The 15945-nt window shown below is 50.2% G+C and overlaps 1 protein-coding gene across 1 annotated transcript in view; it reads right to left on the bottom strand.

Moving 5' to 3' along the window:
- SRRM4 (serine/arginine repetitive matrix 4) overlaps positions 1-15945 on the bottom strand; it is a 141633-nt gene that overhangs the window by 113196 nt on the left and 12492 nt on the right. The gene's annotated exons all lie outside the window — the stretch shown is intronic.

The following is a 15945-nucleotide window of genomic DNA, read 5'->3' as shown; positions in this document are numbered from 1 at the left end:
GGGGCTGGGTCTATAAACTGCCGGGTTTGCAGGAAGCACCCGCTGTTTCTGCTGCTACTGTGGTTCACCTGCACGAAGAGGAATGTCTGTAAACAGCTTTATTCAAGGGTGAAATCAAATATTTATATAAACTGCTGAGTCTGTTTCCTTCCCGCCTTTGACACTAATTTTCTACCCAGCCAGTGGATTTTTCTTTTGCCTCCTTCCACCTCATTTACTCCCCATCCCCCTTTGGAAAACATGATCAAAACCCCCATCTTCCCTGCTGTTTGCAACCAGGGAACGGTTGGTCAGCTCCTCACACTGGTACTCAGTCCCAGCGCCCCTGCATCAGCTCCTTGTCTGCTGTTCCTAGCTCTGCTCACAAGCCTTCGCCTTGTAATTAGAGCTGAGTAGGCAAGGTGGAATTCACATCCACGTGTGAACATTTACAACCCTCTGCCAAGCCCCCAAATTAAATTGGGGGGGGGGACTGGGTTTGAGGTGCTGGTATGATCCACTATAAAGAGGAACTGGATTCAGTTCAGGGCTGGGTTTGGGTCTGGACTTCGAGCCACGTCCTCCAGAATTCAGGGGTTTTGGCTGTGTGGATCCAGTTCATTCCCATCTGTAAAGGCAACATTTTCACAGATTCAATGGGTCTGTCTGTATGTCCACCCTGGGCTTATTCCCATGGTATCTGAGCATCTGCAATGGTTTGTGAGATAGGTTGTAGTAGGAACACGTTATAGAACGACAACATCATATCCATGTTCTCTCTGTGCCCATGGATATTTAACACCCCTATTACTGTCGTACCCACAGCCCACCGTCAAGGTAAAGTGTTTGTGAACAAAGAAAGCGAACACAGACATTGACCCTAGTGAAACTCAGCTGTTTTGCTCGGCCAAGGCTTGTGCAAATATTGCCTTTGGCTCTGATCCACATGAGAATTGCAGCTCCTGAGTTTCAGGTTTGGCTCTGAATTCAGAATGGTTCAAACTGATGAGCAATCTGGTTTCACATAAGGCACAACACAGATTCTGCAACATTTCAGTGCACAGCTATAAATCAGCCCAGGGATGTTTGAAACCAGGTCCAGATTCAAGAGCCCTCAAGAAAAACTTTCTGCCCAAAGGCCAAGAGTATTAAGTCTGTATAAACCCCAACACCAGGTGAATGTCGCCATAAAACCTTGATGCAGGTGAGCACATCACGCATCTTTACTCGGACCAGAATCAGCTTCCCAAATCCAAACATGGCGAAGTTCTTTGAGAACATTTGAATTGCAAACCTGGATCCAGTGTTTGCAAATGGCCCCTATACTGGGGCGATCCAAAATCCCCCAGGCTTTGGGGGATGGGGAGAGGCGGGCTGTAAAATCTGGCCCTGTGCATTTTAGATCTTGAAACCTTCTCTGCCCACCACCTCTATTTCCTTGTCCAGAAAGCACTAGGAGAGGAGATATCAGGTGTTGGCCAGAAAGGCTCAGTTCCTGCAGGACACAGAGCTCCTTTAGCGTTCATAACTTCCCTGGGACTCTCCATCCCTCAATGGATCAGAGGATCAGGCCGCAAAAAAACAATGTAGTTTTCATTTTGCAACAAGGATGAGAAATGGGCATGGGCTCCAATGATGTTCATGTACCTGTGGTGATTTATACCAGCTGAGGATCTGGCCCTGAATATTTTAGGCAGAGGTTAGAGGCAGATAAACTCTTCATACAAGCCTCTATTTCCACTTTCTGCCCTATACGTTTCAGGTCTGAGCTCCTCTCTTCAGAGTAAATCTGAAGCCAACAGACTTATACCAGCAAGAGGAAAAGCAGGTCCATTGCCTTCTATCTAGCAGCTGTGGAGGAAATGCTTTTCCCGAGTGCCATATTTCACTAGAAGCTATGCCGTTATTTACTTTATTAGCGCTAAGAATGAATGAGTCATGTAAAGAGACCTTATTAAAGCAGGAACATTTACTAATTAACAGGCAAGGCAACCGAGCAGCTTTTGTAGCACTTTAAATGGACTCCATTGTGACGGGCCTGTTTTCAATTTCTTCCAAATATGCTGCCACTTCGGTCATTAATCATCGCATTACCAGCCTCTCTGCTGACCCCTCAACTGGTGACTTTTCCGTGACCTTTTCCAGGTCCCTATAAGCTTCTCCATCCCCTGAATGTAAAACAGACACTTGGGGATTCTACTGGAATACAAAAGAAACCCACCTAAAAACAACTCGAGGGCTAGCACAGCATCTGCTGTGGGGCAGGGACTCTTCCCAGCCCTGGGGCGGCTCCTCCTACCTGCTATCACAGCTAGTGAAGATATCCCTATGGAAACATCAAAGTCTAGGTGCACGTTAGCTCCAAAAGAGAAAAGCGGGGCTCTAGCTTTGGCAGGGAGCTAGGCCAGAACGTCCTAGCAGAGTGTGGTCCTGTCCATGCTGTCCAGCCAAACTCTTTGAACCCCATTTGGCCACACAGACAGCTCAGCTGTTACCCCACCGCCTTGTCTGACATTGCTAACACTGCTTCAGCTCCATGCTGTGTTTGCAACACTGGGGCACCGCATGTAAATGGGTAACGGGCTGTTGTAGGCATTTTTAGATCCACATTATGTTTGCTCTTGAGCAGGGCTTCATGAAATGGTAGCAACGTGGCTACACTACAGCTCCCAGTGTGCTAATACCATTGGAGAAGAACTTGTGTTAGCAACGGTGGGAAGTTTTCTAGACAGGACGATACAGCACCCAACGCACCCTTTTAGTATCTCCCTATCTGCATTCATCCACTACCCAATTACACGTCTCTGAGCTCTGTATATCTATCGTCTAGCTCAAGGACCACGGCATAATACCTTTTAATCCCCTACTACACTGCCATTATTACCCCCTCCACCCATCTTCACCGGTGCTGAGTGTTCATATGCAGCGATCAATTGAATTTTTAAATGAATTTGCTTTGGCCACACGTCTGCTTTCTGCAATCGTCTGTAGGATTGAATTCTACCAGAATGAACGTTCACAAGACCCAAACTTCAAAGCTGCCCCGTATGAATATTTGCACAATCTGAGTTTTAAAATTCCCTCTTGCATTTATTCATCCAGAAGTCACTTGTGCACTCAGCCAATTAGGTAAGAGACGTATCCAACAACTCAGCCACACAGTTTAGACATCGTCCCAGAGAACTGGTCATGCAACTTACAAATAATGACATTAAAATGAATTATTTTGATCAAATAAATGCAAAGCAATTGTGATCTGTTCATGGACAAACGAAGAGGCAAAGGGTGAGATTTTCAAAGGCACATCCCACTGAAAGGCAAGGGAACTTGTACTCCTAAAGGCACTTCTGAAAATCTCATCCTAAAACCCTTAGCTCATTTGTGCAAATTATTCTTTCTGCTCTAAATATTCCCTTGCGTGGTTGATCCCTGCCTAGGCGCAGGCTCCCATGGGATTTCAGTCAGGTAGCTGCTACCCCTGTATTCACTGGACTCTTTTGGGGTAGCCCTCAGGTCCCACGGCAATTCTGCTCCTGCCAATTAAGCTGCTGTGAAATATTTGCTCAGGGGAGGTTGGGGACTTTCAGAAGTCTGCCCCCACCAGCCGAATGGATCTAGAACTGATCCACTCTGATGATATCAGTACCTGAAGCTGTTCCCCTGCCCACCATCCTGCGACAACAATGGCCCAGGAGGTCAGGGATTCAGGCTGTAACTGCAGGCCTTGGTTCACTCAAAGGGCCAGAGGCCTACAGAGAATGAATGGACAGAAGCAGTTTTATCACTCCAAGCACATGCCACTCAGGGCACCAGATTAGAGGATCCAGTAGAGAGGCAGATGGACCTGGGGGGGGGAGGGGAGGCAGAGAAATCAGAAAGAGGCAGCACAGTGGGGGGCGGAGGGAGAGGAAGCTCCATCCCCCCAGCCTCAGTGTTTCATTCCCCAGCTCTGCTCGGATGAGCGTGCCCTCTGCTCTTGCTTTCTCGTGGATCCTTAATCCTCTCCCCGACCCCCTCTGTGCTCCCGTCTCACCACATCTCCCTGCAGGACTGCCCCTGGTGTTCTTGGGGGCTGGTAATTAGAACTCCATCCCTGTTAGCACCCCCTCCCCTCCCAGCCGCTGGACAGCTGGAGCCTAGAAGGAGGGAGCAGACAAAAGCTTTGCTATTAATTGCATCTACAAGGGGGGGGAGGGTTATGCCACTTCCCTTCTCCCCTGTGACTGAGGCCACAGACTCATTAAAGATTCTGCTCGTTGGAAGCAGGAGGAGGCTGGGAAGAACCAGATGGCAGCCAGGCGGATGGTGGAGCAAGCCCTGCCTCCTCCCCGCACCGAGCAGATGCCGGGGGAACAAGAGAGAGGAGGGATTAAAGGGAGCTCTGTAGCAATTAGCATCAAAGGCCAAGGAACCATCCATTTGCAGGCCAAACACTGGCAGCTGAACGGCAGCCCATCAGCCAGAGCAGGTAGATGGACTCACCTCAGCCCAGGCCCTAGAGCGAGGCTGCCTCTGGTCCGGCTGATTGCTGGCCCAGGCAGTGCATTAGGGCGACTGATATATCACACACACACACACACACACACACACACACACACACACACACACACACACCCCTCTTTACCTGACCCCAGGCAGCGTATTAGGACGACTGTTTGATCTCATGCAGGTTAGGCCTCCAGGGCGCCATTTGTTCCAGGGTCGGTCACACACACACACACACACACCCCTGACCCCAGGCAGCGCAGTTTTCCAGCCCACTCCGCAGCTGGGAGCTGCCTCTGCAAACATCGCCTGGAGTTGGGCTAGAGAAGCCGATAAAAGGGAACATGCAACGGCCCGAAAGGCAAGAGGCTGAACCCTGGGACGGGGTAACTTGCTTGGGGCAAGGATGGCGTGAAGGCAAGCAGGGCGGGAGAGAAGGGAAACATCTGCACTATTATTTCCCGGCGAGCCTGGGCTCTGCTAACAGCGGCTCATTCATTTCACCAGGGACGGTCGACGTTTTACGGCAGAATCGGACGGTTTGGTGACATCAGCAGCTAGCAGCTGAATTATCCAAATTGTGGGCAGTAGAAAAGACTTGTTGGGGCTACGATATGACCCTTTGAAAGCAATCGGAGGGTAGGTCCACGCTGCACGTGAAGGCACGATCGGAGCGTCGGTCTGCCTACCCGTGCCAGCGCAGGGGTAATGACAGTACGGGCTAGCAACCAGAGAACAAGCCCACCAAGGAGCCTGGCCACACACTGTGGTTGCTGGCTCCTGCTGCCACATCGACACTCCTCTCAGGACCCGGCCTCGCTAGAGGAAAGCTAGTGCAGATACGCCTGCCCACGGCCCACCTGCCGCGTGGCCGGACCCTCCGGGGTTGCGTGCAGACGCTACGTGGGGCTGCGGCCCAGGACTGGCTGGAGAGGTGTTTGAGTGTAGCTCATGGGGCCAAACTCATCCCTGGTGTAAGTCAGCTTTAGTGGCTTGAGACTGGGGATAAATTGGCCTCTGGCTGTTTTAAATGTGGGGCTATTTTCAGTTCCATGGTTGCAAAGCCCCATGTCTCTAGGGAGCACGTGGAAGACCGAGAAGGTTGGATTCCAACCGGGCTGAGGCGAGGCGCACGTACCCATGCTGTGATCGCACCTCCCGCTGCAGTGTACATACCCTAAGCCATGGTCCCCACGGCTGCACTTCACTAGACACTGAGCCGCGTTCGAGTGCTGGAGGCAAGCGGATCCCACCAGCCCTGCCTCAGGCTAGTTTAGCTGCTGGTGCAGGGATGGCCAGACCACGCTCAACAGCCAATACAGGAAGTGGGACAGGCTCCTTCAGCCTGACGCCGTCCCTGCTGGGAAGCGAAACCTTTTCATGAACGTATGGTGCGCACAGATACTGATGGCACTCCCTGGAGTCCCACTGAAAGCTGCACTGAAGCAGTCCGATGAGGTCGACCGGCACATACACAGCACCCCGTTACTGGGGTCCCCCAGGGACAGGTGGGTTTTACTGGCTAGATCATGCCAACCAAGGCAGATGGGAATACTCGGGAAAGCTCGGGGGCTATACAGGGCTGGGAAGGGTCTGTATTGCAAGGAGGCATGGGGTGGGGTGGGGGGGGGAAGAACAAGTTTTCATCTTACTCCCACACTACGTTCAGGTTTTTACTACCTGGTGCAGATTAGCCTGCTCCCCCCGGCTCCGCTGCATCAACTCTGCTCCCACGCTGGGGTTTCAGGGAGAGGGAGGACTCGAATCCTGAGTCCTCCCTCCCTCCACAAGTTGGTTTGCAACAGAACTAGCAATTCAGTTACTCCCCCTTCAGTGCAGCGCAACAGCCCCGAGCCAGGGCTGACATACATTCCCGAGATCTCAAATGACTGCAAACTTCTTTTAATCTGTCCCTGCTACCGGGTAAAGCAATCAAATCCACCCCCCACGCACACTATCCACCAGAGGATTAAGAGTTAAAATGTAAATTCCCCCAAGCTAGCCTGGTGTGACCCACTTAAAAGGCCATCTGCCATCCTGGCCACTGGCTCTGAGAAGAAGGGGGAGGCTCAGGGGATGGGGCCCCTCACTCATTTCTGGGACCTGCTGGTAATGGCTCATTTAGCAAGGGGTTGCCTCAAGGTTGTGGTTTCTGTCTGTCAGCGTGTTGCGTTTCACTGTCTGTGCTAGCGAGATACGAATGCAGCCAGGGGACGCGTGCAGAATGTCCGGCAGGTGGGCATAATTAGAAATCCACTCAGATCCTGCTCTCGGGAGCTGCACACGGAGTTTAGGCCAGGTGGACACAAGCCCAGCAGTGGTTCTTCATACTGTGAGGGACTGAGCCAGCTGCGAGTGAGATCCTTGCTTTCTAGCCATGCCAGCTCCAGAGCTGGTCACTGTCCACTTCCCAACTACAAGGGAAACCCAGAGAGCATTTTTGGACCCAGCTGAGATGCATTCTGGTGATGCGGGAGCAAGGATGAGCTTGTGGTTAAGGCAGAAGAGTGCAATCAGCAGAACCATGTTCAGTTCCCAGCTCCCCCATGCTCCCTGTGGGACCTTGGACAAGTTGCTTCAGCTCCGTGTCTCAGGATCTGTCTGCATGAACAGTCAGACTGCGGCAAGCTGGGCCGTGAGTCTCCATCGCACTCGCTTGCTGTGGACCAGCTGTCCATGTGGACCCTGCTGCTGCACACAAACTGGTGCTCAGTGTGCTTCAACCTAGTCACATTTCAAAAAGGACTAGATCAAAGCAAACTACTTAACTGTTAGTGTGCATCAGCAGGGTCCACACGGATCAACAATCCACAGCAAACTAGCGCGGGGGAGATTTAAGTTACCCCGAGCTAAATGTCCGTGGAGATAAGCCCTCCATTCCTCACCTGTGAAATAGGGATACTACTCCCTCTTTTATCTGTCTTAGCTGTTCAGGTTACAAGCTCTTGGGGGCAGGATCTGCCCCACTACACATCTGTGCAGCACCTAACACAGGAGCCTTGAGCTGCTGGTGTAGTACAGAAGACAATATATATCACACCCCTACACAAGCAGTGTGTTTTTCAAGTGACATCCATTCTCCAAGATCCACCATGCAGGAAAAGATCCTTATTTTTTCAATTCAGCTCATATTCAAACCCATCTCTCTCAGCACGACTTGGGGCCAGACTTAGCCCTGATGTAAACAGGGGAGGAACTCCATTCACTTCAGCCAGATTCACCACTTGGCCTATGAGCTGCTAATTAAATCTGCCATAGTGAAAAATGCAACATACAAAACAAATCCAGGCTGGTTTCAAGCAGCCAACTAGCAGGGGTGCAGAACCCGTCCCTGCTCTCAGAGGTCTGTCAAGGGTGGGTTTTTAAAATTGCTAATTCCTCTTTTAGTTACACTCGCATGGCCCTGCAATGACTTGGGTAAATAAAAGTTAAACATGCCAACCAGGGTGAGACACAAGCAAATGCAGTAAGTCACCCATGAAAGAGAATAACTAAAAATTCAACAAAAGGAGGAGAGAATTTGGGCTTTTGAGTTTGACTCACACTGTCAAGGGATAAATGGCAGCATGGATTTAATGCACTCTAGGCACTTGGTGCAAATCTGGTTTAGCAAAGTGAAAATAACTTCCTTGGTCTCAGCCCTGTCCCCAGTAGAGTTTAGACTTGGTTACTATTATCTTGCATTAGTGCGTAGGGGCTGCAGCTGAGACCAGGGCCCCATTCTGCTAGGCACTGGGCAAACTCTGAGTGTCCCCAAGAGCTTACCCTTCAAACAGACTAGATAGCTAAAGGGTGGGAGGGGAAACCGAGGCATGGAACAATGATGTGAGTTGCCCAAGGTCACAGCAGGTCAGTGACAGAGCTGTGAGGAGAACCTGGTTCTCATGACTCCCTGTCCAATGCTCTCCCCACGACTTCAAGTGATGGGTGCTCTGCAAGGAGGTAGGCAGAGGCTCAGTCCTTGCGGCCGGGCAGGCTTCGCTGAAGGCCCTGGGCAGGTATAGAACAGCAGCAGGCCAGCCCTGTGTGGTGTCCCAGGCTTGGAACGGCAGAGGGGGCTGCAGGATGCGGAGAGAACGGTGTGCCTGGCTCTAGCCCCCGCTAGGTGCCTTTCCCTTTCAAAGGCTGAACGTGCCCGGGAATTAAAAGTTCTTCCAGCGCAGTTCACTCCCTTCTTCACATAGGTGCTGCCGCCGCCCCCCGTCCCCCTCGGCTTGAAGTAGGAACAACCACCCAATGCCTGGTTTCCACACTCAGCACCCCCACTATAAAACTTGTTGCAGCACCGCTGCCTCTGTCTTCAGTCCCTGGACCCCACCCTGCCGTTGAGCGGTGTACCAGACTGAGCTACCTAGCAATGCGCCGAATCCAGGAAGATGCCTCTGAACATTACCAAAGCGCGTCGGGATGAACAAATGGAGCGTCTCTTTCCTGAAGGTTTGAAAGCCCCGCGCTCGTTTCGAAAGCCCCTGCCGGAAGTCCCCAGAGAGCTGGGCTAAGGCCAGCATTGCGTTCACACTGGGAGGAAGCAGGAAACAGGGGTGTTTACATGATTCCGTTCCAGCATGAGCACTGCTCGTTACACTCTCGTGCTGAGCGCCACATCACGTTCATTCGCGTCGGGTGATTTATTCTGGCTCTGGCTCCTACGGTGCAGTACACACTTGGCAGACAAGGCCCTGCTTTGGGAGAGGACTCTTGTGAGCTCTTTTCGTGTATTACACCAGGGCTGTGGGGTGCCCTGGGTTACAGTCTCCTCTGGAGAAGACTTCTGGGTGATGCTGAAAGAAGTGGGATAAAGAGGAAGAGGAGCCAAGGGGCAGAACTATTGGACCTGACGCCCCATCACGGTCCCTTGGCTTTGCACTAGTGTAAACGACTGGCCAACAGCAAGCACTGGGATTCTACATATACCTGGACAAAGTGCAAATGACTCCACAAGGTGCAGGGCAGAGAATCTGGCCAAGTCCCTATAGGTCAGTGGTTCTCAAACTTGGGCCACCGCTTGTTCAGGGAAAGCCCCTGGTGGGCTGGGCAGATTTGTTTACCTGCCGCGTCCGCAGGTTTGGCCAATCGCGGATCCCACTGGCTGCAGTTCACCGCCCCAGGCCAATGGGGGCTGCGGGAAGGGCGTCCAGCACGTCCCTCGGGCCGCGCCGCTTCCTGCAGCCCCCATTGGCCTGGAGCGGTGAACCGCGGCCAGTGGGAGCCGCGATCGGCTGAACCTGTGGACGTGGCAGGTAAACAAACCTGCCCAGCCCACCAGGGGCTTTTCCTGAACAAGCAGCGGCCCAAGTTTGAGAACCACTGCGATAGGTGACATTTTCTGGAGCTGGAAGTGTTTTATATTCTGCCCTTCCTGGCATCTCCCCCCTTTAAATCTGTGGCTGATTCATCGACTCAACCTGGGCTCCCAACTCAGACGCATTTACTATGTGCTGGAAGGCCAGGGCTGGGGAAGACAGTGCTGCGAAGCTGTTTGGTCGCTAATGGAAGAGATGCACCTCGCCATCAGTTCACTTCCATTTCACCTGGGGAAGCTTCCAGTCTGCTCTTGTGCAGCTGGTGTAATGGACTAAAGAAGACAGGCTTTATAAGTCATGTCCTTACCTCTTCCACTGCTATCAAAGCTGATAAATACACTAAGCCTCTCATAAGGACAATCTTAATGGGCCAAATTTATCTCCGGGGCAACGCCAAAGAAGTCAGTGGAGTTCTAGCAGGGAGGCATTTATCTCACTGTCTCCTAAGTGGCATTGGCCACTGCCCACCCTTCTGTCTTTCTCCCCTTCCCTATTCTTTCCTTCCTCCCATTTGCAGAAATCCAGGCTGCAAACTGCACAGACCTTAACTGCCTTTTATTTAAAAATCTGTTAGCGGTAGATTTACTAGCCGCAGTTTCTCAACAGTCTCAGCTAAGGATTTCATGTATATTTCATAAGGCCAGGACCTGCTGCAGGGGCTCTGGGAAACAGGCTCTCCTGCTCACTTGTGCTCAGCTGCACACCCGCAGTTAGACCATTTTGCTGCCCCTACTGTCCTGCTGCTCTGGGCCCTGCATGTTCTGCCCATCCAACAGAGCTGCCCTGAATCAGACTCTCCTTGGATGGTAATTATACAGCAACTGATTGTTATAAATGCATTTGCCGGGGTTTAGCATTGAATGGCTGCGCTATTTGTTGTGCAGTAGTGATGGCTAGAAGACCTCAATCCTGCTCCCACTGAAATCAACAAGAGCAGGAATACAGATCTTAAGTGAGCACAGAGCTGCCAACTCACGATATCTGGTGTTGGTCTTGAAGGCCCAGCCCCTGGAGCCAAGTGATTTCATGAGAATTTCAACTTCAAATGTGTAGCCTCCCCGTGGCTGCAGAATAAAGCTTCAACATGTGACCCAAGTGCTCAGAAACCAGGAGGCAAAGAAAAGACCCCACTTTAAAGAAAAAATCGTGACTTTAAGCCAATCTCATGGTTTTCATGGGGAATGACTTGATTTTTCAAGGCTTTGGGTTGGCAGCACAGCATGTGATGCTGATGGTACCATGTGAAATAACAGAGCAGGAATTCTGAGTCCCCTAACCAACTTTAGCCTCAATTTGTACTAGTTCAGATCCAGTAAATACTGGTGTGATATCATTTGATCTAGTAACGCCTAGTTCCCTTAAAAATTAAGTCTTCTGTTGGGCTGCTGATGCCATTAAATAGGTTCTGTCCCCATTTTATAGATAGTAGGATTTAGGCCTTTAAATTTTCTGCCTCCATTGCCCGATCATATTCATGTGTGTATGTAACTGCTGCTGGATCTGGCCCCATCTAACTTGCCCCATCCTGTGGAAGGAGACTACGTTAGAGCTCAGGAGTTCCTGTCCCTCAGTACAGCACATGCAACTGCCAACCTGTCTTTCAATGACCCTGATGCTTATTTAATATGCAGTAACTACCCCGTTCAATGTGCTCTCTACCACAGCTGTTTCAGCCTTTTGAGGACCCTATGTTACAACAGAAAAGTTGTGGGAAGATCCCCTGAAAGAGGGTGAGCGTGCCCTCCTGAAATCTATTCCCAATGCCCAGGTTGAGAACTGGGGCATATTTAACATACCAAATATAAACAACTAGTGTCATTGCTAATGAAATGATCCCAAAATGTATCTTAGCAGGTACTGGTCACCTGTCACACCAATAATTGCTAACTGATCATTAATTCATATAGCAGCACTCTCATTATGCAAGACATAAGAAGTGTGGATCAAGTCCTGAGAAGCTTATCATGTAAAAGCCCAATCATCCTGTGAGTAAATCCACTGGAGATGTAACATGTCACGTGATGAATGATGCCAAACAAGAAGGGGGAGCGCCAATGGGAGCCAATGGCAGGTACTCCTCTGTGTCTATTTATAGTGCCGTCTTACTATATTTGTACAGCATTGGCACAAGGGAACCCTGATCTTGGCTGGGGCTTCTAGGCACTACCAATGTATTGCCAACCCCACATGTTCAAAAAAATCACGAGTTAGGGCCCCTCCAAAAATCATGAGACTATTAAAATATATTTTATATTAATTTCATTTGCCTTCTGGTGTCTGGCTTCAGGATGCGCTGGCTTTGAATTTTCAAGCTTTTCTCTGCAACCATGAAGACTAGAAGCTTTTTGCTTGAACACCTATAAAGCCAAGATTAATCCTGCAATCACTGGACTCCAGGAGCTAGGGCTTTAAGAGAATGCAGGGTACCACAAGACTCATGATAAAAATGTCAGGAGCGGTCAACCTCACTACCAAACACAACTGACTAATAACAGGACCAATAGACTCTGAAAACAGAGCAGAGTTGAAAGAGAAAAGCAGTGTGAAGAGTTACATTACATTTACAAACACATGGAACTGCAGGGAGGCTGAGAAATACAAAAGGACTCTTCGGCTGTGATGCAAAAAAAAATGTTCTTTAGGCCTAGGGAACTCCCATTTGAAAGGAAGGGCATGGATTTCAGCCTGGTTCACACTTTATGTAAGATGGTTTATTTTTTTGTTTGTGTTAGAGGGTAAAGTATTATAAGAAGAGGTAAACAGAAGTTGCGTTTCTCCTCCTTTTCCATCTCTCTTTTTTTTTTTAAAGGGATCTTTAATTCATAAAACTGGAAGCAAAGCATAAAACCCTTGGCTAGGCTCCTCACTGCTTGTCAATCTGGTAGGAGAAGGAAAGGTCGAACTGTGGTAACAGTAATAACAGATCAGGTCTCCATCCCTAGCAGGCAGCAGACAGCCCATGGTGCTATCTGAGAGGAGCACCAGAATCCCAGTGTTATTCTAGCCAGCTACTGCACAGGAGATGGGAAATGGAGCTGGGAAATGATCGGTCAAGAGGATCAGCTTTTAGAAGATGGAATCTGCCCTGCCGCAGCCTTTGAAAGCAGCCAGGGGGTTTCATGGATTCCAGGGAAGCAGGGTTCAGGGTCCCGATTATCACACATGGCAGGTGCATCCTGGGACAAACCAGTGAAAGGGAACATGGCCTTGTGGTTCGAGCGAAGGGCATTAATAGCAAATGAAATCCATCCAGGCTGTTTTCTCAGCTCCACTCAAGGGGCAACCCTGGAATGGCAATGACCAGATAATGTCCTAATTGCCAGCCTTGCCCATCTCTATTGTCAGATTCTACAGGGAAGGCAGGGGGGAGGAAAAAGTTAATCCAGATGCCAAGGAACGGCAGGCTCCTGGCATCGAATGCAATGCCTTTAAATCTCCAGGGGTTTAGAAGACCAGCACGAGGCCAGTGGGCCCCTGAAACTGTAATTTCAGGGTCTACGTGCTGCATCGGCCTTGCCCAGGCCCTTTTCCCAGGGGAGTTTCACCCAGGCACACATAAAAAGCTCCAGGTGCTAACCTGTCTTCTCCAGAAAGATGCTTCTAATCCAAGGGAAAATGGTGGCATCCCTTTACCAGGGCGGAGATCAGCAAAAATGTGAGTCACCTCATCCCTTCTTTGCTTTTTCCCCGTGCAATCCCTTGCTACTGATACAGATCCTGTCGGAACACACCGTTAGGCGAGCACGACCACCCAGCAGATTAGTGGGGCAGAAAGTGCCGCAGGTGGCAAAGCCCTAGGCTACCTGTAGGTGGCGCTTGATTTACCCGTCACACATGAAGAGCAGTAATAAAAGGGCACTCCTGGATCGATAAAAACATTTAATAAATCTCTTCTCAATATCCCAGCCTGCGAAGAAACTGCTTTCATGCAGGCAGGTTAATACCTAATTAGTTCATTGGGCCATTTAACATTTCATGGATATTAGATCACCTATCAACAAGCTAAGCAAAGCCAGACAAGCCTTGCTTAAAGAAATAAATCGCTCGACATGACAAAACTAGGGATGGGGATGGAGGGGGTGAATCCATCTCGGCCTTAGCAGCCAAGAGGTGGCTCGGAACTGGCGCAGGAAATAGGAACTTTCACCCGTGTGGCCGTTTTAAAGGCAAGTGATGACAGCAATGCAATTCCATTATCCAGGGACGCCCAAGAGGGTTCTCCATGTGCCATTGTTCATTTAAAAAAACAAAACCAAAAAACAATTACAAGCAGGAGAGCGCGACACATGAATAATCCAGCTGTAATTGCAAAATATATTTCCAAACATTAAATAAACTTTTTTTTTTTTCATCTCAGCGCAAAGAAAAAAAAAAAAAGCTTAACTTTTTATACAGGAAATTAACTCGACGCTGCTGAGTGCCACTAAATTAGTGCTCGAGGGCAGGCACTGTGTTATTTATGTGGCTGCAATAAGCACTGTCTATTTACTGATGGCTGCTGGTTGGCTGGCTGCAGCCTACCTGGAAGGGAATGGATGTTGGGAAGTTCTTTTAGCAGCTCGTTAGGTAGGATGCGGCAAAGAGGAAAACACCCCGCTCCGGGGTGCTGCCCATGGATCATCCAAGCCGCAGAGTTCTCCATGGGGCAAATGTTGCCTCTCCCGGATTATCGCGTATCTGTATTGCCATAACACCTGGGAACTCCTGCGGAGACGGGGCCCCCACTGTGCCAGGCACGGTAGAATTAGTGCAGCTGAAGCAGAATTAGAAGAGTCAAACCAAGGCCTGTCTTGAAGTCAGCTATCTGCACAATACTGCCGTTTACTTAAACGGGAGATGCAGCTGTGCACCCACAGGCAATGTGCGGCCCCTAATTGCAGTACCGGGGAGCAGATCTTACTGCTGCACTAACCCTGTCAAAACGGGCTTTGATGGAGTCCTGTGTTTATCGCGCCTGGCTGATTCCGGATCAAATCAGCTCCGTTTATAAGTGAAAGACGTATCTCACCGCCAGTTCCTCCTACTCAGCCTGGCTCGGAGTCAAGCGTTCGTCTTTCCACCAGCAAGCAAACCAGGCCACCCCAACTGCCTCCAACTTCTGCTCACAGCAACACCTGGGCTAACCCACTCAGCTACAGCGGGGAAACAACAGGCCTGATTTGACCGTGTGTCCCGCAGGGATTTCCTGGCTGCTGTTGTGTGAACGGGAGAGGCTCCACTCGACCCGGAGCCTCATTACAAAAGGAGAAAAACCATCTTTTCATGTGTAAACTCTGCAGATTGTCCACGGAATCAGTAACCCAAGCGACGTGGCATGCCACGCTGCTGGGGCAGGAGTTGCTTTGCAGAGCAACAGAGCACTAAGAAAGGAGAGCTTCCTGGTCACCGCTTTATTGCTTCTACTGCTCAGTTTTCCTCGTGTCACTGTCAGTCTTTGGGAGATTAGCCTTTTCACACGAGGCTGCCTTTCATTTTTTGTGCAAGGCGAATAAGACCTAAAATCTAAATAATTATTGCCCAGTCCAGAATGGTGGGGCAGAAGGGGTTACGTTTCTGAGGCAGCAGGAACCACCATTGCCAGCTCAGTGACATTGCTGAGAGAAACAACTGGAATCCCGAACAGCTGCGTTACACAGGAGGTCAGGCTAGATGACAGAATGGTCCCTTCTGGCCTAAAAAATACCAAGCTCTGGAACTCACTGGTTCCCAGGTTTTTGCCAGGAGGCACTTTCCTCCTGCTTTGTTCCAAGGGATGAGTCATCAGCCCGGAGGCTAAGAGTCTGCAGAAGGCTTGGACCATGTCACAGGTCTCAGTTCAGAAATCTTCATTTCCTGCCATCTAAACCCATTTTCCACCTCCTGGAGTGATTCAATTTAAACACAAAACCCAACCTGGGTGGGGAAATGTTCCCCTGAGATCTGAGACACCCCTCCACCCCATGTACAGATCTTCCGATTCCTGCATGGACAGGGGAGGTCAGCTACCTCTGTATGTCCAGTGAGGGCTCGTTGGGAATCTCCCTCCATGCTCAGGAAACCTCCCCTGGGTTCAGGAGTTCCCTGTCCCCCAGCTTCTGGCTACACTGCTTGGGGGCGGGGGACATCCCAGCTGGTGCAATGTCACAGGACCACTGAGCAGCTTTCTCTGAGCCACTGGTACCGCCTCAGAGAGCATGAG

This window comes from Malaclemys terrapin, chromosome 16 (genome assembly GCF_027887155.1).
Source record: "Malaclemys terrapin pileata isolate rMalTer1 chromosome 16, rMalTer1.hap1, whole genome shotgun sequence".
In the NCBI taxonomy this organism is placed as follows: Eukaryota; Metazoa; Chordata; order Testudines; family Emydidae; genus Malaclemys; species Malaclemys terrapin.
This window is presented reverse-complemented; position numbering and strand designations above follow the sequence as displayed.